A 22,935-nucleotide genomic window follows, 5' to 3' on the forward strand; every position below is an offset into this window, starting at 1 on the left:
CCCTCTCTCTCAAACATGGAGGCTACTTATAAATGTGAATATGGTAATATTCGTGACCAAACTAGAAACTTCTGCCAGATATGACTTCCTTAAAAGACATTCTTGGATATGCATTCACATGGTCAGAAGATTGGAACAGTACCTGTCATACAGTATGTTTTCAATGACATAATGATTTCAGTGAGTGAGGGTCTTCATTCAGAGACCTATTTCTATTTATGTGTCTAGATTTAGATCCACAAAGGGTGAAAAGCAGTAACAGAGCCAAGAGAAGGGAAGAAACAGTTGTTTTTCCGATACAGTATGGGTGCTGGTCTTAAACACTTGGACTGTGGAACCAGGCTGAATCTGAGTCTCAACTCTATCATTCACTATGTGACTCTGTGTAAGCCGCTAAACCCCACCAGTGCCTTCTTTATTTGTAAAAATGTATTTATACATTTGTAACTGAATCTACACACCTGAGCTTGTTTGGTAAAGGTTAAATGAGTTTGAAAACATGTAAAATGCTTAAAGTTGTGTGAACACAGAGATGCTGTGTAGCAGCTTTTTAAAAAGCCTAGCTCATTATCGGAAACTACTGTACCACGTGGGGAGCTGCACCTGCACATACCATCGCTTTGTAGATGGAAATTCTTACCTCCAGATTACACGGCATCTTGAAAAAACGTTCATTTTCTTTTCAAGAATATGGGTTGATCATGAATTTAACTCTAGCTAGACAGTATGTGATGCTTTCAGCCTTTGTAAGAAAAGAAAGTATGCAGATAGGCTTACAGATGATGAAAGGATTTCTGAAAACCTGACCCATGCTCAAGAGCTAAAAGGCTGACATGATATTAAATATTTTTCTAAACTTACAAATGCTAATTACATTATGTTTTAACATGTCAGCTCTAATGGATTAACAGTCATTTTCTACCAAAGGATAATGAGCAATTCTGGTAAAATTTAATAGCTTACTAAGCAAAATGAAGGGAACTAGATTTGTTCAAAGGATGTTAATTTATCCATGAGGCCCTACATTAAACGACTCTTGCTGAGTCAATGTTTGTATGGTATACACAGATACTGTCTTATTAACTTTCCTTTTATTTATTCTTTGTATCTTTCACATCATGCATCTTGATCCTATTAATCTATTCTTCCCTTCATTTTCAGAGAAAAACAAAGAAAAATCTCATCACAGAAGCGGTAGTGGGACAGAGTGAATCATGCAGTAGACCCCTTTGTCCATACATCTTTACTGGCCAGTGTTCACTGCAAAGCGTCCTTGGTCTGGTTCGAGGCCTCTGGTTTCTGCTACACTATCACTGCTGGACCTCACTAGATTCCTCTTGGATGTGCTGTTGTTGCCCTGTATCGTGGAGATCCTGCAGCTTTGGGTCTGCAGGACTTGTTCCTTCATGGGCTCCAGCAGATCACAGATGGGGTGGATATTGGGGTGGGCCAACTCATAGCTGCAGGGTTGGTCAACCCACCAGGTCTCTCCAATCCTCACCACTAGGGCAAGTTCTCCAGTGTTGCTCCTGCTGATTCACCCCATGCAGCAATGAGCAAGAGGTGGACCAGTCTTCCTGTTTTCACACCCTCAGGACCAGCTCACCCACACCTACACCACCAGGGCCAGCTCTGCTGCAAACACTGGTTCCTTATGAGAGGTTTGCATGACTGGATGCCAGATTCTGTATGCATTTGAACATAGGCATTTAGAGGTGATTTGGTTATATCACATAAGTAATGTGATGGTGCCAACAAGTTTGAAAGGTGACAACTGAAAGTGAGCTACAAATTGGTCATAATCATTGAGAGTTACCAAAGGTCACATCTACTGATGTTCAAGATGAAGTGACGAAGAGTACATGTCTTCCTTGCCTGTAAGAACAATAAATTGGCGAAACACATGCAACAATGGTGTCTCATGTATTTTGAACATGGGGCAATGTGAGGCTGTGACCTCTATGACCTTTCATCTTTCTAGTTTACTATCTTGAGAGAGTTTTCTGGCCAAAGCACAGAGAAAGAAACCAGGGAAAGCCTGCTGAGCCTCCCAGATTGAGAAGGCTAAGATGAACCTGAGCAAACCTTAGGTGACTAGATTCTCGAGACAAAGTGTGTGGTAGAAAGGCATAAAGAGCCGGGCGGTGATGGCACACGCCTTTAATCCCAGCACTCGGGAGGCAGAGGCAGGCGGATCTCTGTGAGTTCGAGGCCAGCCAGGTCTAGAAAAGCTAGTTCCAGGACAGGAACCAAAAGCTATGGAGAAACCCTGTCTCGAAAATAAAAAAAAAAAAGGCATAAAGAGAACCCTTCAAGCCTCTTCCAAGCAAAGGACTAAAAAGGACTAACAAATACAAGGCATTCCTGTGATGAAGTTCCTCTAGGTCAGGGAGTGACCCACCTGAAAGGATTGAAAAGCACTGTGCCTACCATTCAAGTAAGACCAATAGCAGTGTCTCTTTCTACAGCCCGACTGTAAAACCTCATGATTCACAGACCACTGGCTCCAGAACTAAGCCTTATTACCTCAGTAGTGGGAAACAATTAGGCCTACATTATGAATTGCTCTGAGCCTGCCTACCAAACCTAACCAGAAAAACCTGAAAGAATCAATCCACTTTCAAGTAACTTAAGTGTTTCCAAACAGTTCCCAGGAATCTCAAAACAGAGCCCAGGAATGTTTATGATACAAAAATATAAAACACCTAACAAAGTAAAATTCATCCATATCTAGCACCCATTAAAAGTTAACAAGCCTGCCGAAAATCAGGAAAATCCAGTGCATACTATGGAACAAGATCAATTAAAAATGTTCAACAAATTCCAATATTGGAATTAACAAAGTCACCAAGAATGGTTACTATGGCTGCATTCCACGTGTTTGAAAATTCAAGTAGGGATATGGAAGCTGTAAAATAAAACAGTAAAGTCAAACCTAGAAACATAAAGCTACAGAGTTAGAGGTCAAACATACACGACACAACATGAACAACAAATTAGACATCGCAGTTGAAAGATAATTAGCATAAAGACATGCTAATATACAAAATGATGCACAGTAAGAAAAAAATGTGAAAGAAAAGAAGTGGAATGAGTTACAGGACAACTCCAAATTGTCTGGTGCACATGTCAATATTCTAAATAGAGTAATGAATAAAAGTAGGAACGCCAAAGTAATTCAGAAAAATCATGAACTAAATTTGAAAAATACTGTTAAGTTCACAAATACAAGAAAGCCAATAAACTTCAAGAACAATATACAAAGTTGTGACATGGAGAATACCATAAACAAAGCACTTAAAACCAGAAAAAAATAAGAAAAGTTACAGTAGGGGACAAGGTATAGTACATACTGATACACAGAGATAATGATGAAAGCACACTATTAATGGAAACAGTGGAACAACATCTCTAAGATATTAAAAAGAAAGCTACAATCTTTTTAAAAATCTACATCACAAGAAATATTGTTCAAACAGAGAGGAGTGGCTAGAAGGATGGCTTGGTTGTTAGGAGAGCTTTCTGTTCGTACAGAGGACGGATTTTAATTCCCACCACCCATGACAGTGGATCGCAACTGTGTAGAATGCCAACTCCAGGGGATTGAATGCCTTTGGCATCTTCAAGTACCTGCACCCATGAGCCCATACCCTACTTAAACACACATACAATTAAAAATAAAATCAATCATTTAAAAACGGGGGTGAATGAAAACCTTTTCCAAACATAAAAATGTTGAAAGAGTGAGGGGCTGGGGCGATTGTTTGGTGGTTAAGAACATCAGCTGCTGCTCTTCTTGAGGATCTAGGTTAGCTTCTCAGCACCCATATGTGGGCTCATACCATCCAGAACTCCAAACTCTCCTCTGGCCTCTATGAAACTACACACACGATATACAGATATATGTTCAGGCAAAACATTCGTCCACATAAAAAATAAAAACTATCTTTAAAAAAGACCAGTAAGCAAAAAATTGCAACAGATTACTATCACAGAATACCACAGGCTGGATAATTTTATAAAGAAAACTATACTTGGCTCATGGCTCTGGAGCTAGAAACTTTAACAGAGGTATAATATCTAGTCTTTTTTAATTTAGTGGCTTAAAATGTTATTTTACAAATTATTTTATTTATTGATTTTATCTTTGTGGTGATAAGGGACCCAGTGCCTCACACACACTGAGCCACAACACAGCCCTTGTGGACACAATTTATGAAGGACTTTTTAAGTATCTAGTTATTTAAGATGATGAACTTCCTTGTATTTTCATACACATGTGTTGGCTAGTTTTCTGCCAATTTGGCAGAAGCCAGAGTCTTTTTGGAAGAAGTAACCTTGATTGAGAAAATATTCCCAACAGAGTGGCCTGTGGTGCATTTTCTTGACTAATGATTGATGTAGGAGGACCCAATCCACTGTGGGTAGTGTCACCCCTGGACTGGCTAGTTCTGGATTCTCTATGAAGCATGAGAAAGCCATGAGGAGCAAGTCAGTAAGCAGCATCCTCTAAAGCCTCTACAGCAACTCTTGCCTCCAGGTTCCTGCCCTGACTCCCCTTCATGATGGGCAAAACACAATAAGATAAACCATTTCCTCCCCAATTTACTATGGGTCATGGTATTTATCACAGCAATAGAAAGAAACTAGAACAGTGTAGATCATCTATTTTGTTCATATTCATGACATGTTGCCCTCTTTTACCCCCTCCTCACATACACACTAATAGCCTTCCTATTCCAAAACACCTCCCCTTATATGCTTATGTATTTTTTAAATACAGACTCTGAATATGGAAAATGCAACAATTGTCTTTTTGAACTGGACTCATTTCACTTCACACATCTTAGAAGGACCTTTTTGTTCCATCATCCCATGGCAGAAGGTTTAGAATGGTAACAAAGTACATGCACAAAATAGAAAGGAGGCAGGTATGGAAATAGAGAGCTCCTCTACTATTATAGCAAAGCAACTTCCACAATAACATTATTAAGTCCATTCCTAGAGTTGGAGACCTCATAATCAAACCATCGCCCACTAGTCCCCACAGCCAAACATTGCTACATGGAGGAGATTAAGTTTTGAACATGTGGCTGTTGGAGAACACATTCAGACTATAACAGGAAGCAGAAGCAATGGATAGCTACACTATCGTACATTATTCCACAAATATTCTGATTATTAGTTTCATATAGATTATTATATGTCAATTATATCTTATAATATTATTCCTAATTTTTAAGATTAAACGTACAACTTCTTTTTGGTAATCATGGATTTTTACCATCACAAACTATTTTCTAGGAAGCTTTAAATTAATTAAGACATTAAAATATTTTTAGTTCAAGGTTTTTCAAATAGAGAACAATATGAACCGGATTTTAAATATTGATTTATATAATTTTACAGACATGTACCACATCTGTGTGATTTGTATGAACTATAATTACACCATTTACCCTCCCTTTTCTTGCTCCAACCCCTCCTCCCATGTTCCTCCAAATAGAGTTTCAAGAAATTTTTCACAATTTGTTAAAAATGCAAACTGCAGCATGATCAGCTTGAAAGGTAAAATCATACCAAAATATTTGAACAAAGAACACATGGAACTATGAGCATTGTTATTTAGCTGGTATATCCAACAAAGTATTTTGGATATAATAGAGAGCTGAACAGCCAATAGTGAGGCAGGAACCAGGATAGGTGGGGATGACAGGCAGAGAAAATAAATAGGAGGAGAAATCCCAGAGATGAGAAGGAACAAGATAGGTCAAGGAGAGGAGGACAACAGGGGACAGTCACCCAGCCACCAAGCCAGCCATGGAGCCAGAGTAAAAGTAAAATACACAGAAATAAGAAAAGGAGAAAGCCCAGAGGCAAAAGGTAGTCGAGATAACTTAAGCTAAGAAACGCTGGAAAGAAACAAGTCAAGCTAAGGCCAGGTATTCATAACTAAGAAAAAGCTTCCACGAATGATTTATCTGGGAGCTGGGTGGCAAGCCACCCAAAAAATTCCAAAAAGCCAAAGAGTTAAGGAACAAAAACTTCACACAACAGCTGGTTAGATGGCTCCCTAGGTAAAGGCCCTCACCACAGCTCTGGGAACTGGCTCTCTCTACCTACCCTTGTCCCCCTCTTGGCGTTTCTTCTTGCTTCTTGTAGCATGAATTCTAATTGTTCTGAATAAAACCCAGAGTCAGATATTAGGAGGTGAAGGCTGAAAGAACAGAGAAGCAGTGCAGCCAGCCACTAGAGAGATGTTTTACCTCTACCAAATCCTCAGACCAAAAGGGTGATCCTGTTCTCAAATTGCATCAGCAGACTAAAGGGGCAATCCTCAGACTGCACTGAGCTCCTGTCTCCTCCCACCTTATATTCCTCTCTGTGTCCAGCCAAATCAGTCCTGTCTCCACCTTCCTAGTGATAGGATTAAAGGTGTGTGATACCAAGTGCTGGTATCATCTTTGTGTGAGCTGTTTCTCTTTTAGATAAATTCAATCTTGTGTAGTCCACGTTGGCCTTTTGTTTTGGTTTTGTTTTGTTTTGTTTTGTTTGAGACAGGGTTTCTCTGGAGCTTTTGAGCCTGTCCTGGAACTAGCTCTTGTAGACCAGGCTGGCCTCGAACTCAAAGAGATCCCCCTGCCTCTGCCTTCCGAGTGCTGGGATTAAAGGTGTTTGCCAACACCACCCGGCTGGCCTTGAACTAACAGAGATCCCTCTGCCTGTGTCTCCAGAGTCCCGGAATAAAGTTGTGTGCCATCACTGCCTGGCCTCTAGTGGCTTAACTCTGCACTCTGATCTTCAGGCAAGCTTTCTTTGGTAAACACAAAATATCACTATATTACACACTGCTTACTACTCTAGACCAGCTGGGTCGAGACAGGGTTTCCTTGTGAAGCTCCCTAATATCTGACTCCAAGACAGGGTTTCCTAGTGTAGCTCCCTAATATCTGACTCCGGGTTTTCACTCAGAACAATTAGAACTTGTGCCACAGTGTAGCAAGAAGAAACGCCAAGAGGGGGACAGGGTAGATAGGGAGAGCCAGCTCCAAGGGTTGCCCTCTGGCTCTCCCCGTGTGCTGTAGTGCTTGCACACCCACACTCACAGAAACCTCTCCCTCTCTCCAGCACCATCATAATATAGTAAAGCGTTCAATATCATTGCTCTCACCAAAGTGAGTGCAAACATTTTTGCCTTTAATAAACGTTACAGCCTTCTTTGCAGTATTTATCTTTCGTTCTTCCTTATTTCTAGTATTCTACATACTTTACAATATGCCATTTGTATGGGACTGAATAGATGTACATATTTTATGGGTTAAAATGGAAATAAGAATGGTAAGAAATCAAATAACTTGAAAAGTTGCTTATAGGAGAATTGAAGGAAATCATTCTTACAAACTACCTGCCCTAAAAAATAAATAAATAGCCGGGCGGTGGTGGCGCACGCCTTTATTTTTTTTTTTATTTAAACTTATTTATTAATTAAGGATTTCTGCCTCGTCCCCGCAACCGCTTCCTATTTCCCTCCCCCTCCCCCGATCAAGTCCCCCTCCCTCATCTGCTCGAAGAGCAATCAGGGTTCCCTGACCTGTGGGAAGCCCAAGGACTGCCCACCTCTATCCAGGTCTCATAAGGTGAGCATCCAAACTGCCTAGGCTCCCACAAAGCCAGTACGTGCAGTAGGATCAAAAACCCACTGCAATTGTTCTTGAATTCTCAGTATTCCCCAATCCCAGCACTCGGGAGGCAGAGGCAGGCGGATCTCTGTGAGTTCGAGGCCAGCCTGGTCTACAAAGGGAGTTCCAGGACAGGCTCCAAAGCTACAGAGAAACCCTGTCTCGAAAAACCAAAATAGATAGATAGATAGATAGATAGATAGATAGATAGATAGATACTACCTGCCATATATTTTCTGAATCTGCTTGCATGGTAATGTTAACAAGGAAACAAATCATTCTCATGACTGCGATGCAGTTGTCCTGGTGCACATAATGCAGCATAGAAATCTGTGCAGTTTTAAAGAACATGTCTAAGCAGACTTTATTATTTGTCACCAAGAAAATGGCGATATTTGGAGCAGACTGTTGTAATAATACCTCTGTCTTAATAATACCTCTTATATGTATGAGATTCCGAAACATGGACGAAGGATAGCTCTTAAGGCTTTAAAAGTCCAGCACCCATGTGGATTTACTGATTTGATAATGTAAAGGTAAGAGAGTTGATTTTACAGCATGGTAAAGTGAGACAAAAAATATCCAGACAATGTGGTCAATCTCTAGAGCTTAGACAATCAAACAAAACCATGCCAAATAGAAAAGAAAGCTTTCACTTGACACCTGTGATGCTGAAAAAATAATCACAACTTAGGATAACCTAGGCTACATAGAAAGACTGTGTCTCAAAAAGCAAGGCAAGAAAAAGGTAGTAGATGAAAAGAAGAACAGGAGTGGGGAATAGAAAAAGAGAAGAGGGATGGAAATGGAAAGGGGAAGGAGAAATGGGTTAATATAGAGAGGAGGTGGGGGGAAAACAAGCAAGCTAGCTTCTGGGGATTCAGTGCTTGCAGAAATCCTGTCTGGATGCTGCTACCCACAAAGGAACTAGCAGCAATACAATGTCCACACTGGAATACTGTGTTGGTTGTTGTATCAACTGTTCCTTTCCATTTTAGGGTGATGTCCCTCCTAGAAGTGTTTAATAAATATGCTCATAGAAATAAATATGTCTTAACTATCTAGTCCAGACTACTGAAATTTGGCACAGATTCGAATGATAAACTTGTTAGATTTGGCATCTCAAAAGTTAGAAAGTTCTTTCTGGTGCATTTCAGAGTGAACTCCATTAACTCTCATTAGGGCAATAGCAAAACCTGAAGGAGATCAACCAAAAGCACTGTCATAGTTAATATCCGTGAATATTCAACCCCTTTCTGCCTGCTGGATTTGTAAGTATAAATTTATCTAGCTAGATTTTTCCATGAGACCACCCTCTACCTTCCTAGTAGCTACCTCTGAATATTTTTATGATTTCTACTTCTTTCCCAGGCTTGGAGTTCTGAATTCTGTACTGTATACAAAACGATCTCTGACTGGGTAGACCAACAATGTTCTAAACACCATACAAGCTAGTTAAGGATAAAGGAATAAAGCATAGGCCATACCCACAAAGAGCACACAGTCAGAGAACCAGACAGTTGAACATACAGTCATTTTAAAAAATAAGCAAAGAAATAAATATATGCATAGTAGATTCACAATGTTGTTCTTAGAGGCTATACATTTTTAAAATGAAATTCCAGAGCCAAATACAGGCTAACTTCCCACAAATTGTTGTTCAAGGAGCCCCCAGAGGTTCTTCCAAATGTTGTCATTGCTCTTGGTTGTTCAGCAGAAGCAGATAAGACACTGTTGCTGAAGAAACTGTGTACTTGGCTAATTAAGCTGGAACTAAATGGGAAACTTCCGCTCCAGAAGCTAGCATCAATGGTGCTGGGAGATGCTAAGCAGGCTGCTGGGTGAGAAAAAACATCAAAAGTCTTACCCAGTTGTGAAATCTGTATGATTCAATCATGACTTGCCAGGGAAGGACAATGGCATGGGTATGTAGGGCACAACCGACCACTTTCAAGGTAGAGCTGAGGCCTGCTCCCAAGGTAAGAAATACATGCCTATCACTGTCAACCTGATCAAAAGCCTGTAACTAGAGAGGCCCCAGGCTTTAATGAGGAATGTAATACTGATGTTTTGTTAAATGTACATGCAGCCAAACCGCTTCCTAAATATTTATGTTTATACCCATAGATTAGTGCTACCCTCACCCCAGATCAGAGAACTTTCTTTTTGCAGTTGGTGATAGCTAATGCAGAGAGTGCTGAGAAGTGACTGTTGAGTGCTCAGCCCTATATGGGACAACTCTGCCACTGCCTCTGAGACCTGGAAGAAGTGGTAGAAAGGCTGCAGGAGCCAGAGGATTGGAAAGAGTTACCTCCTTGTGGGTATGATATAATCATTGCCACCATTTACACACAGCAGCTGTGGCTACCTTCACAAGATAGACACCAAAAATAATAACGATAAATGAAAGTAAGAGGGGAACTAGTGTGAAAAAAGAAGGGGGTCAGCAGGAGTGGGAGAGGGACAGCAAACAGTAATGGGGTAAATATCACAATACCCTGTACACATATATAAAATTATCAACAATTTAAAAATTAATAGTCTCTAAAGTCTAAAGGCTGATTACACATATACACGCATACATATGGTAGCATGGGAATATTAAGTTGGAGCCTCTAACTCAGCTGGGCCGAAAGGGAACTAGGAAGCGAATTATCAGCAGGAGCACATGAACTGAATGTAAGTTTAATGGGGAGCAGCTGGTTTGCCAGTAAAACGAGGGCTTTCCATCAAGAGGAAAAACATGGAGGCATAAAGCAACACGCTACAACAAGCACTATAGTGATAATGACTGACAAATTATAAAGGGAAGGTGTTAAAGGGGCAGAAAGTCTGGAGAGCTTGGCACATTGTGCACAGAAGCCTGGCTTTTGACAACAAGACACACTGAAGTGTTTCAGGTGAGACCAGGGCATTTTAGAGCACTAAAAGAGGTGTGAAGAATATTGATTTGAGAAGTGTGTGGCATAAATCTTGGGCGAACATGACAAGAAAGAAGTAGAGAGCACAGAAGTAGTAAAGAGGGAAAGGAGAAAATTGCAAAGGTAACATGGAGGTAAAATGTGCAGGTAGTGTATGTTCTATAACACAGAAATAGCCTGTCCTGTGAGGACGTCGAGTTCTAATTAAGGACAATATAGCATAGAACTGTGTGGAAAGCACTGGCTCAGAAGCTGGGCTGCCTATGTTCAAGTTTCACGACATTTTCTCGAACTTTGCAAAAGTTATCTGACCTCCCTGAGACTCAGGTTTCCCACTTGAAAGAATGGCAATAATAGGAACCCCCGCCAGGGGCTATGAGGATTCAAATATGTATCATGAATAAAAGGCATAGCATAGTGTCTGGCCTGGAATAAGAACCTAATATTGTTAGCTACTTAGTTTTAATTATTATTAACCATATGCTTTGGAAAATATATGAGCATATGGCTGTTTTGACATCTTTCTATGAAATTTGAGAAATCTAATCAGTATTCTTGCCCAGATGGAAAGTTGCCCGTACCTCTCTGCATGGATGTAGACTGGTAAGCATAAATATTAAGCAAATGTTAGTAATTAGATATGATCGGTTTTTAAAGATATTTATTTATACACTGTTCCAGACAGGATTTAAAGTGACTTATAAAAATACATAAAACATAGAAAAATATCATACATTTTTAAAGTAGGATCAAAAAAAGAAAAACAGGAATGGAGACAAAGTAAAAGATTCAAAGCCATGGCTCCTAAATCAGAGAGCAAGTGAGGCTTCACAGTAAGTACCCAGAGTCCACAGCAGTCCAGCCTCCCACCAGGTCATCCTGGGAGCACAGCTTCCTCTCACACATGCGTCAGGCCTTAACCTCTCTGGGCCTGCTGTCAACTGTCTACAGTGGCAAAGTTGACTTCAGTTTTTCCTTAATGGTGAGAAATTTACAACCAGCTCACAGTTCCCCACGAAGGTTCAGAATCTCAAATATCTTTTTTCTAAATGGTTTCTATAATATGGGTGTGTATGCATGTGCTTTGGTGGTTTGCAGTTTCAGCTCCTTTTAAGATACACACCAGCTAGGGTGATGACCGTGTTGAAGGTGACAGCGGCCAACATGTCTATATTTGCTCTGAACATTTTCTACACATGGAGTTATTTAGTCCTTCGAATCATGCCATAAGGCAGGTTCTAAAATGTTGTGTACATTTTACAAAGGAGGAACGTAAGACACAGACTGAGCAAATAACTTGCCCAAGGTTATATACCCTGGAAGAGACAGTCTAGTTTTCTGACTAGGCAGTCAGGTTCCAGGGTCCAAGGTCTCTGCCATTAGATTGTACCGTCTCTTTATAGTCTAGAAATAGCGTTCTGCACAGTGAGATTTGGAAAGAAGGACATTTTGTGCCTGGGAACTTGAGGTAGGTTTTTAAAGTCATTACCTACTAATGGACCAGTGTTCAAGAGTCCCTCAGTCTGGCTTATTTTCGCATCCCACTGACTTGTGCTCTACAGATGGGGGAAGTTCCACTCTCCCCACATCTCTGCTAATGAACAGTGGTAGCACACTGAGGGAAGCAAAAGGAACCACAGTGAAATTTCCTTAGTTAGCTCTTAGAATCCTATGTGGGGACAGCTTTCCCCATATGGTAGCTACATAGTTAACTTTCCAAATCATCAAATCCTGTTCACAAGTGGTTTGAGGAAATTTCCTCTTCAGATACTGTATACGACTGTACAGTAAGCCCTAAAAGGACTTACCTCACTCCACTCTTCCAGAGCGCCATACATTAGCATGAGGCTGTGGCCTTGTTCTCATGATTTCACATTCAAAATACCCTGCTTCTCGGGGCTTAAACCCACCACAAATCCGAGAGACAGTTCTCCACACTGTGCGATTCACAGAAATGTTACATGTGTGGGTCAAAATCGAGACAATGGCCTGCAAGGTGGTGGTGCAGCCTCAAATCCCAGCTCTCGGGAGGCAGAGGCAGGCAGATCTCTGGGATTTAGAGGCCAGCCTGGTCTACTGAGCAAGTTCTAGGACAGGTCTCAAAACTACACAGAGAAACTCTATCTTGAAAAACCAAAACAACAACAACAACAACAACAAAATGAGATCATGGGTCCAAATGCCTCACCTGGCAACAGGAGAAATAGCTATTATGAAAAAAATTTAATTCTCCAACTTTCAAAATCTGCACTAGAAAATTTTCCTCTCATGGAAGCCAGGCAGACTCCATAAGGGCCTATAAAGCTGAATTTTAGCTTTATAATTTATAGTGGGAGGCTAACCAGTTCACTCCCTTCTGTACTAAAATCTAGTTCCCTAAAGACAAAGAGTATTCAAAAATCAAAAATATCCAGCATGGTGGTGCTTACCTGGAATCCCAGTAAGCAGAGCCCAAGGCAACAAGACTGTGAGTTCAAGGCCAGTCTGGGCTATGTATGGAAATCCTGTCTCAAAAACCGGGGGTGTATTTCAGTGGAACAGCATTGACAAAGCCCTGAATTTGGTGTTATCTGACTCACCCCAGCCCTATATCCCCAAATAAAGGAATACTATAAAATTAATTCATTTATACTTATTTTTAAGTGTGGTCAGGCTGTAACTTTTCAGTAAAGCTTATCACCTTGTAACTTCATTATCATTCCCGACTCGATAAGCTTTGATAAGGCTGAAAACCCACAGGGAAGACCCTGTTCTTTTGCCAGGGTCACAGATGGTGGAGATTTCTAAACTGAACTCTAACTGGCATCTGTTTCTTGCAGGCCACGTCACCTAAAAAGCACCCACGCCATCCTCTTAAATGAGAAATCATGATGGCTCATGACTAATCTAGCCATGTTCACACCTAGCTGTGATTTCATGCATTTGGCTTCTTTTTAATTTTAGGGATGCTGTGATCTAGCTATGGCCATAGAAACCTTAAACACAACCAAATAACCTGTATCTGAACTTGACCTGAGCTGCATATGTGGCAGATCATTTTAAAGTGTTAATTTCTTTCAAATAAAATGTTAATAAATATGTATGTGAGTGTGTGCATACAAAAGGCAGGGAAAATTACAAAATATAAAAGAAATGTAATATATTAACTTACTGCAAGTCTTCCTTGCCTCCTAGACTGTTTAACCATAATTACTTGACACGTTACTTCAAATCCCTAGTGCAAGATTAGTGCATGCATTATCAACATCTGGTGTACTGCAAAAGCAATGTTCTTACAGTTTAAAAAAAAACAAAGAAAAAAAGAGTGATAACCACTAAAACATCCAAAAGAGATTCGTATATTTCTTTATTTGCAAAACTGATGAGATACATGAAAGTTTCTTTGAAAGTTCTAAGGGGGAAGAGAAACTAATTCCTGTAAAGAAGCAAGTAGAATTTAAGAAAAGTCAAGCACTCGGAATATCTAGATGTGCTTTCTTTGCCACTCATATGTAAATATTGGCTGTGGTATTATTATTAGCTCTAAGTAGAATTACACATAGAGGAATCTGCTTAGCAATGAAGCTATCCTCTTCTTTTAGAAATGTTACACTTTTCAGTATATATCAGCTCCTTTACTGGATTGTTAGCTGTATGGGAGAATAAGCCTTGTAGAGTGTGGAGAAGGAAGGAAATGGAACTTTATTTTGTTCGTCTCTGTACCTTCAGTGTCTAGAGTGCTGCTTGACCTATGATATGTACTCAATCAATATTTGTTGAATGAATGAGCTGGCAACAAAAATAGCACTTATCATTCAACCACACCCAAGAGCTTATTGCCCAGAACTTCTCCTCCACCTTTGCTATCATTGATTCAATACTCCTCTCTGAATTTAACACCTTATCTTTCTATCTTGTTCACTCAGTGATCTCTCAAGCCGTTCCTATTCCCAGCCCTCGCTGGACAGTCTTCCACAAACCCTCTTTCATCTGCTCTGCTCCTTCCTGTCTTCACTTCCTTTCCTAGACAGTTTGGAGTCTATTATCCCAAATGCACTTTTGTCAGCATGCTCATTAACTCCTAATTTCATTACAGATCTCTGATTTTTAAAAAGCCTAACCCATCTGAACTCACCTGTGTGCTTTTATGCCTTCAGAAGAGCTTCTGGGATCCAGTGAAGAAAAGACTCACCCTGGTAGATTATTATCCACATGAATTTTTCATCACCAAGCTCGCCTTAACACTGCTTGGCACCACAAATATGCTTCTCTGGACCTGGCTTGCCCTCCTAGTTCCTACAATACCTGCTCAACCCAGACCTTGTCTACCTCAACTCCTGCTCCAATAGGCTGGTCTTACTTCTTCTCTATCATGGAGAATTATGTCAACAGACAACTTCCTGTTGCTAAATCTAGAAAATTATGCTCATCTATGCCCACTCATGATGAGCCTCCACCTAATTCCAGATCCCTTCCCATGAGGCATAAGGACTCTACTGTGTCAATACCACCCTTCTCTTCAGCCTCCAGAGACACTAAATGAAACGTGGATTCTACATAGCTCAACCCCTCTCCTGACGTTACCCTTTCTCTGCTCATCAGAGCCAAATTTCTCTAAAGAATTATTCAGATTCAATGCCTCCAATTCCTCATCTCCCCAATTATTTATTAACTCATCAGTCTACCTTTCCACCTCATAGAACCCTGAAATTGCTTCTAGTACAGAAAGAACCAGGAAATCTCCGAATGCAATGGAGAATTCTTAGTCCTTCTCTTACTAGAATTCTTTTAGTCATTATCACTACTGACCATGTTTAATATAACAGCATTGACCATTTGAAGTGAGCTATTATATTTGGAAAAACTATTGAGCTGACATTCGAGATATGATAGACAGATGGAGAGAGAGAGAGAGAGACAGAGACAGACAAACAAAGGGAGAGAGATATAAAGAGAGATCTGGGGATGAACAATGTCTAAAGCAGCAGAAAAAATCCATCATATACATAATACAATTACTGGTAAACTATCCCACTGTTTAAAAACTCGGTTCTATGTACTGACACTGAAATATTACTGTAGTACACTAAATAAAAATGTATATATTATGAGTTCATTTGTATTTTTTAACCTATAAATATAGAAAGATGGAAAGGATGGGTAAATAGATGGGAATATCTTATATAGTCACACAAACAATGTCTGGAGAAAAAGACAAGCAAAAAAAAATTCCCTCTAGGAATTAAGATAAGCAAAAGCAATAAAATTATATTTTAACTCTTACTGGGTCAAGTATTAAAAATATCCTCATATCCCTGAGCACACTGAGCTATATAAGAAAAAAGCAGAAATGTGATTGAATGGCTATGAGTATTGAGAGAAGATGCTGTGCGCTCTCCAAACCTTGAGAAAGAAGAGTAGTTAGTGGTATCAGACAAGAGAGGAAAACAGCCAATAGACAGAATACAGACAGATCATCATTAAGGGAGGAAATCAAATGGACAGATAGATCCAAAAGAAAAAGGTCTACTCACACTGGCAACAAATTTTTTTTTTTAAATGTTTGGTTGTCAATTGAACAAAATTGCAGAAAGACACTGTTGATTTTCTTTTTAATGATTTTTTTTATTTGTGGATATATGGTTCATGTGTACTCTGCCTGATGAGGGTGATGGGAACCAGACTCAGGTTCTCTGGGAGAGCAGCAAGCTCTCCTAACCACTGAGCCATCTCTCCAGCCCCAATGTTCAACTGTTTACAAAAAAGATATAAAAGGTACTATCATGCTTTCTTGAGGAACTGGTGATATCTGTTAAATCAAGCTGATTTGTCAAAAGTTAAACTTTTCCTAACTTTTCCCAGTCGCAATAAATTTTATAATGCATTGTTTAACCCATGGTTTTCCTACCAAAATGCTCCCCAGGGGGGAAAACTGGTGTCTTTCTCCACTTCATCTCAAATGTATGGATGGCCAGACCCAGCTCAGGGCTTCTAGCACACAGCAACGTTCTCATAGCTACCACACTGTGGGTCCACCACAGATAAAACCAAGCTTTCTGATATGTCATTGGAAATAATTTAAAGACACAGACACACAAAATAGTGCAGCTACCATAGTTTTCCATCCCTTTAAAGAACCTCGAGTTCAAGGTAGTTTGAAATGGTCATAGACATGAGATTGTCTTCTCTCATTTCCACTCTTCACTTGCTGGCAGTGTCTAATCTCTGATCTTGTCATTTTCTGACACAGTCATCTAGACAAATCTCTCAAAGTAGATTGTCCACAATGATTCCAGACCTGTGGCTGCTGAGTGATGCTGGAAAGTAAGGGAAACAGCCTCTGGGACTTGAGGTAGAGAGAAACTACAAAACAACTTCTCGTAGCTTTATACATATTCTCATAGCTTTTTACAAAAGTTGTAACATTTGTAGTAAATGTGATGCAAACACATATACATAATATTGATGGCACACCCTTCTTTTCATCCTTCTCAGATCCCACTAGAACTTTCACCACTCCTGGTCAGGAGGACCACCCTCAGAATCCCAGTCCTCCAGGGCATCACTAGTTTTGCCCTCTTTTGTCTCAATGAAAAAGCTATTTCCCTTTCTCTAAGTCCAGTATTTTCTCCATTTCATTCTGCTCAATCACCACCCCCAGCTTCCTCAGGGACCCTGTATCATCTAACTCCATGTGTTCTACTCATAAACAGGCTGTTCTCTATCCTGGAGTTAAAGCAACACAAAATTAATATCCTGATCTCCCCTGAGCCTTGTCTCTTTCCCATCATAGTCAAGCTTCTTCAGGGCAAATTCTACATTGTCCCAGACTGGGACTGCTAGAGTACTTGTCTACTATGCATAAGACTATGGCTTTGATCTCTACCATAGAAAAAAATGAAAGAGATATTTTGAAAAAATCATTCCTCCTTAATAAAAGCATAAGTAAATACTCTTGCTAGGAAATATGTAAACCCTCTGAGATGACAACTGGGTCTTGCCTGTTCAATTTTTAAAATGTGTGTGTGTGTGTAAAATTTGTCTTCCATTGATAATAATTTTATGTATTTAAGAGTTAGAATCAATTTTTGTTCTAGATATACATTATAGAAAGATTCAATCTATTCTTTTTTAAGAATATACAATTCATTAGCAGTGGTCAGCAGGCAGTGCAATAAACAACTAAAACTTGTCTCTCCAGGTGAAGTGAATTATTTATCCATTGATCAGTATCTCCCTCACCCAGAAGGTCACATACTAGAATGATTTTTTAGGGACTGAGAAGATGATTCAGTGAGTAAGAGTTCTAATGGTGACCAGAGTGTGATTCCCAGAACCCAGGCAAAAAGCCTGGAATGGACAGGGAGGGTGGAACCAGGAAGACAGGGGTTCCCTGACTGCCAGCCCAGCCAAAACATGGTGAGTCCCAAATTCAGTGAGGAACTCTGTTTCAAGGGAATACGACAACAGTAATAGAGAGGACACCTAAAGCCCTCCTCTGGCCTCTGTGTACACAACCACAAACACATGTGTTCACACACAGATCCATCACACGCCCATACAAAGTGATTCCACACAAACATTTGCATATACTTGACCATTGTATAAGAATATTCAGTGAAGTTGGACAGTGGTGGTGAGCACCCTCAATCCCAGCACTTGGGAAGCAGAGGCAGGAGAATCTCTGTGAGTTCAAGGCCACCCTGGTCTACAGAGCTAGTTCTAGGACAGCCAGAGCTACACACACAAAAAAAAAACCCTGTCTTGGGTGGGGGAAGAAGGTTCAGTGAAACTACATGGTGGCTTGGATGAAGGTGGCATGCAGAAGAGATGGAGGCATATGGAAGAATACATGATACAGTTTGAAATTGAGATCAGCAAGAGTTCAAACACTGGATGTGGTAGACTAAGAAGAAGATAGAAATCAAGGGTGAGCCGACATTCCTGTTTCAACCAACTAAATGGATAATGGTGCCCTTTTTCTTAGTAATGGAAAGCTGAAGGGAAAGATTAAAGATGATAGGGCAAATAAAAATCCTCATTTGGCCACGCTACCCTTGAGACATCTATCAGATGACATGTAGAAATGTCAAATAGGTCACTAAGAACATGAGGTGTCAGCATAGAAGAAAGGCCCAGAACAGCAACATGAATGATGAGCATCCAGAGGGATATTACTGCAATGGTGCTGGATGAAGTTCTGAGAAGGTCTGGGTGGAGAAAAGTCTGCAGACTGAGACACTCCAGTGTTCAATGTTTGGAGAGAGAAGTTTTAAAGAGCCTAAGCAGTTATTGTGCAAACTTAAATTTCAAAGAAGTTAACACATGCAAAAAAAGGTGAGATGATCCTTCCCAGTCTGACGTTATCAAATGCATTCTGAAAGTTTTTCTGGATACTCCACACTGCATTTAAACAAAACAGCAATTTTGTTTTGCCACACAACTGTCACCTCATCTTATATGGAACCAGTATACAAAGAGGCAGGTGCACTACACCGGAAGTTCTCCTGCCAGTCCAGAACCCAATAACCACCTCACACTTTCAAAGGTCAACGGCGATGAGACTAGAAACCTAATTTGTGGCATCTTTTATTCTTTTTGAGCTCCTCACTTCCCTGTTGCACAGTATGTACCCTCTCACTGACTTTGTCAAATGCCTGAAAGGCCTCAGGACATCTGATAATTCACACCCCCTTCCCAGTTCAGCCACTGGTAGGAAAATGAACCAAGGAGAGAAGTATCCTTACATTTCCACCCACAGGTCTGGACTTAAACATAAAGAGGCGGCTCAAGTCGGGCATGTTGGTTCACATTGTCAATCCTGGCCCTCAGGAGGCAGAGGCAGAATCACCATGAGTTTGAGGCCAGCTAGGATACACAGTGATGAGCTCTAGGCCAGCCTATGATACATTCTAAGAATCTTGTCTCCAACAAATTAGAAATTTAAAAGAGAGGAAATATTTACAACTAGGTCAAAGTTGTTATCAAGGATAGAATCTCAAAGGGAAACAAACAGCAGAAGGAAAGCTGTATGTGAACTGGGCCTTGGCACCCTTTTATGTATGAGGTCACAAACCAAGAAGGTTTGGTTATAGGCTCAGGAAAGCACAGCAGAGTTCCAATTCCTAGAATGGCACTATCATTCATTCAGTCAGTCAACAAACATCAATCAGTATGACTCCTATGATGTGCTGAGAACTCTGGTTCCTTTGGCCATGGTGAATACAAAAGACAGCAATTCCGACCCACATGGCCTTGTGTTATAGGGTGGAGGTAAAAGAATAAGCAAGACAAATGCAGGAAAGAATGTTTAGGCAAGGAGTTGCATTTTAAGTCGGTTGGTCAGTGCCTTCCTCCCAGCAGAGATACAACTCTTCTGTACAAACCCCTACTGTGGTTTCCAAGGAGCTCAGGATGGTCTCTTCTCATTTCAATCTCGCCACCAGCACATCTCAATCCCTTGGAGACATGGCATCCCCAATCCCTAGCACAAATTATTTGTGCTTCAGGACCCAGTTACTGCCCCTACAGAGATTACAAGCTTCCAGATGGAAAAGCAGAGTGGTATTCGAACCTTTGCTGGAGTGCAAACAAAGTCTTTAAACATAATATAACTAGCCATTCCGCTTGGGTAAGGGAGGACATGTGTATTCAATGAGTTTGTCTCAAAGGCAATGACTTTAGGCTACATCCTGAGGGGTGAATAAGAAATAGTGAGAAGGGGTATATGAATGGCAAGTTTCCGAGAGGAAACAATAGTTTAGAGTTCCAGAGTTGGAACTGAGGAAGCCATTCTCCCAACTATCTTCGCCTAAACTACCAACAGAAAGGGTACAGCACCACTCCACCTGATGTGGCTTTGCCACACAACACACATCTTTTTGTCAAAGACTTGTCAGTTGCTGCACCTTCGTCTCTCCCCTGGCCATCAGCAAAGGAAGAAGTTGAATCAGGTGCCCACCCCTAGAATCCATGCACACACCTCTAAAATCCAGGATTATGCTCTCCTAACTTCAGGACAGTTAAATTACCATGGAGCCTGAGAGCCTTGGAGGCCGCATTCGTCCAGGCACGTTCAGGGCAACATGCAACTGGCCCTGGGCTTGACATGAACTCGGTGAGGATATGAATGAGGTGATTCAATTCCTCCACAGTACATCTAAGATGGAGCAAAGGACCCAAACTTAGAGCTTCGCACAAGCTCTGTCCCACTGTCAGAACGTACTGAGGGCACTGCCCTTAGCACCTCGGTCTCCTTTTCACCGGCTCATGGTTTAACTGTAGCACCAACTGCACAGAATTAGTATGTGGCTTGTCCGAGATAATATGAGAACTTCCCACCATGCCTGACTTGCACTCATTGTGGCAGCATCATAGTAGGTCCAGTCTTGACGGCAAACTGCTCAGAGAACACCACCCAGAATGCTTCATAAACACACAGACCAACAATCCCAGAACAGACCTCCAAGCCCAAGTTCACCACTCTGACCTAGGGTGCAGCATCTGAAATCATGTTACCAGTGTTCATCTGCTACCTAAGTGGAGTCTCACAAACAGTTTTGTGAGGGGGGCGGGGCGTTGTACTAGGGTTTCCGGCAGGTGCTTACATCCCCTCCCCCACACACACCAAGAAAAAATTGCCACAGCTCTCTCCATTAAACATTGTTTTCACTACTTCAGGGTACATTTACCCTTTAGTTCATTAACTCCTTAATATCAACACATTTATGAACAGCGGGGATATGACGCTGAAAGAGCAGAAAAGTAACCAGTGAAAACAATTAGAAGCGGAGGGCAGATGTAATGCCTGTAATGGCAGCACTTTGGGAGGTAGAGGCAGGAGGATTGCCAATCAGTGTGAGTCCAGCCTGGTCTACATTAAGAATTCCAGACCAACATGAGCTAAACTAGAACCTGTCTTAAAGCAACAAAAAGCACTAGAACCTGTCTCAAAGCAACAAAAAGCAGAAAGGGGGGAGGGGAGCACCCGGGAATCTGATGGGACTAATTTTTCCCACAGATTTACAAGGCTTTGCATCGGTCCTACTAGAAGCAGTATTCTAGAATGCTAGGTCCTCTGGCCCTGAAGCTGCAGCACAGTAGGGGAAGGAAGGGTTGGTCAAAGCAAAACCCATCACTTTTTCAAGCTACTGGAATTTGAAGCGAATTATTTTGCCATCAAGTTCTCCTCCAATCCCATCTTCTCCGATGCTACAGGCAGGAGGAACACTAGTGTCCTTCTCCCAGAAGCAAAGCCTCAGCCTGCTTCCAGCGGGTATGAGAAAGGAGTTCCGCTCTAAAGTACACAGCTGGGGCTGCAGCTCCAAGCCCAAAGGGAGACCACTGAGGCAGAACTCCCAGTCACCTGGCCCTTAGCCGGTACCTGTGGTAGACAGACAAGACAAAGCTAGGAACATAGAAGCCCGGAGGTCTCAAGAACAGCGAGGGGCCAGACCCTGTGAGAAACAGTCACCAAAAGGTGACTAGTGGCCAACTCCGAGGACACAGCTCCGCTAAAAGCCCGTCCCAGCCCGCACCAGGCCAGCTCACCGGAGGGGCCAAGGCTGGCGGGAAAAAGCCTGGGCGCGCAGGGTCAGCGATACCTGTGCAAAGGCAGCACCCAGAAACACGGTCCGAGGGAACCAGGCAGAAGCAGCCCCAGAGAAGGAAAAAGTGGCAGTGAGGGACCGCCGGAGCAGATGGGAGGCTCCGCGTGGGGGTGCGGTCCCGAGACGCGGACACGACAGACCTGCCCGTGTGGCAGTTGGGGACAGAGGACAGGGACACAGAAGGTACAACAGGACACACGCCCCCCGCGGGGGGCGGAGACGACTATAGAAGGGGCTGGGGGTCCGCGAAGTCTCAGACAGAGGGCAAGGGGAGCTCAGACACTAGCTGCCACCTACCTCTCACCTGCAACAGGTGCTACTAGGTGACCGAAGGTCTGGGCGCTGAATGGTAGGGAGGGTCTCTAGCTCCGTGGAGACCAAGACCGCAACCCCGGCGGCCGGCCCTACTCACCCTCCCAGGAGGCGGAAAAAGCAGCAACTTTCCCTGGAGCGGGGAGGAGCTGGACTCTTAAAGGGGCCGCACCGAGCGCAGGGCTATTTTAGCAGAGGGCCAATTAGCAAGAGAGTTCTGGGAACCAAAGCCTTAGGCACTGGAGGAATTTCCTCCCGAGTTAGCAGATTTTGAGGACCTACTGGATGTACCTTCTCCACCACATATGCGTATCCTTGCTCACACTATTAGATGATGGTGGTGGCGGTGGGGGGGGGGTGTGGGAATTCACTTACCTTTTTGTTCAGAGAACCAAAAGTTGTTCAACTGTGAAGTACTTCTAAAAAACAAGAGTC

The 22,935-nt window shown here is 41.8% G+C and overlaps 1 protein-coding gene across 2 annotated transcripts in view; it reads right to left on the bottom strand.

The window, feature by feature from the left end:
- LOC121437170 (synaptotagmin-like protein 4) overlaps window positions 1-22,606 on the bottom strand; it is a 51,679-nt gene extending 29,073 nt beyond the window's left edge. For both annotated transcript variants that reach the window (XM_041637016.1, XM_041637017.1), the window contains exon 1: window positions 22,486-22,606. The gene's annotated coding sequence lies outside the window, so the exon portion shown is untranslated. The remainder of the gene's footprint in view (window positions 1-22,485) is intronic.
- Window positions 22,607-22,935: the final 329 nt, after the last annotated feature.

The sequence above is a fragment of the Microtus oregoni genome, unplaced genomic scaffold (assembly GCF_018167655.1).
Source record: "Microtus oregoni isolate MIOR12 unplaced genomic scaffold, Mior012 000050F_ref0000143, whole genome shotgun sequence".
Lineage (NCBI taxonomy): Eukaryota > Metazoa > Chordata > Mammalia > Rodentia > Cricetidae > Microtus > Microtus oregoni.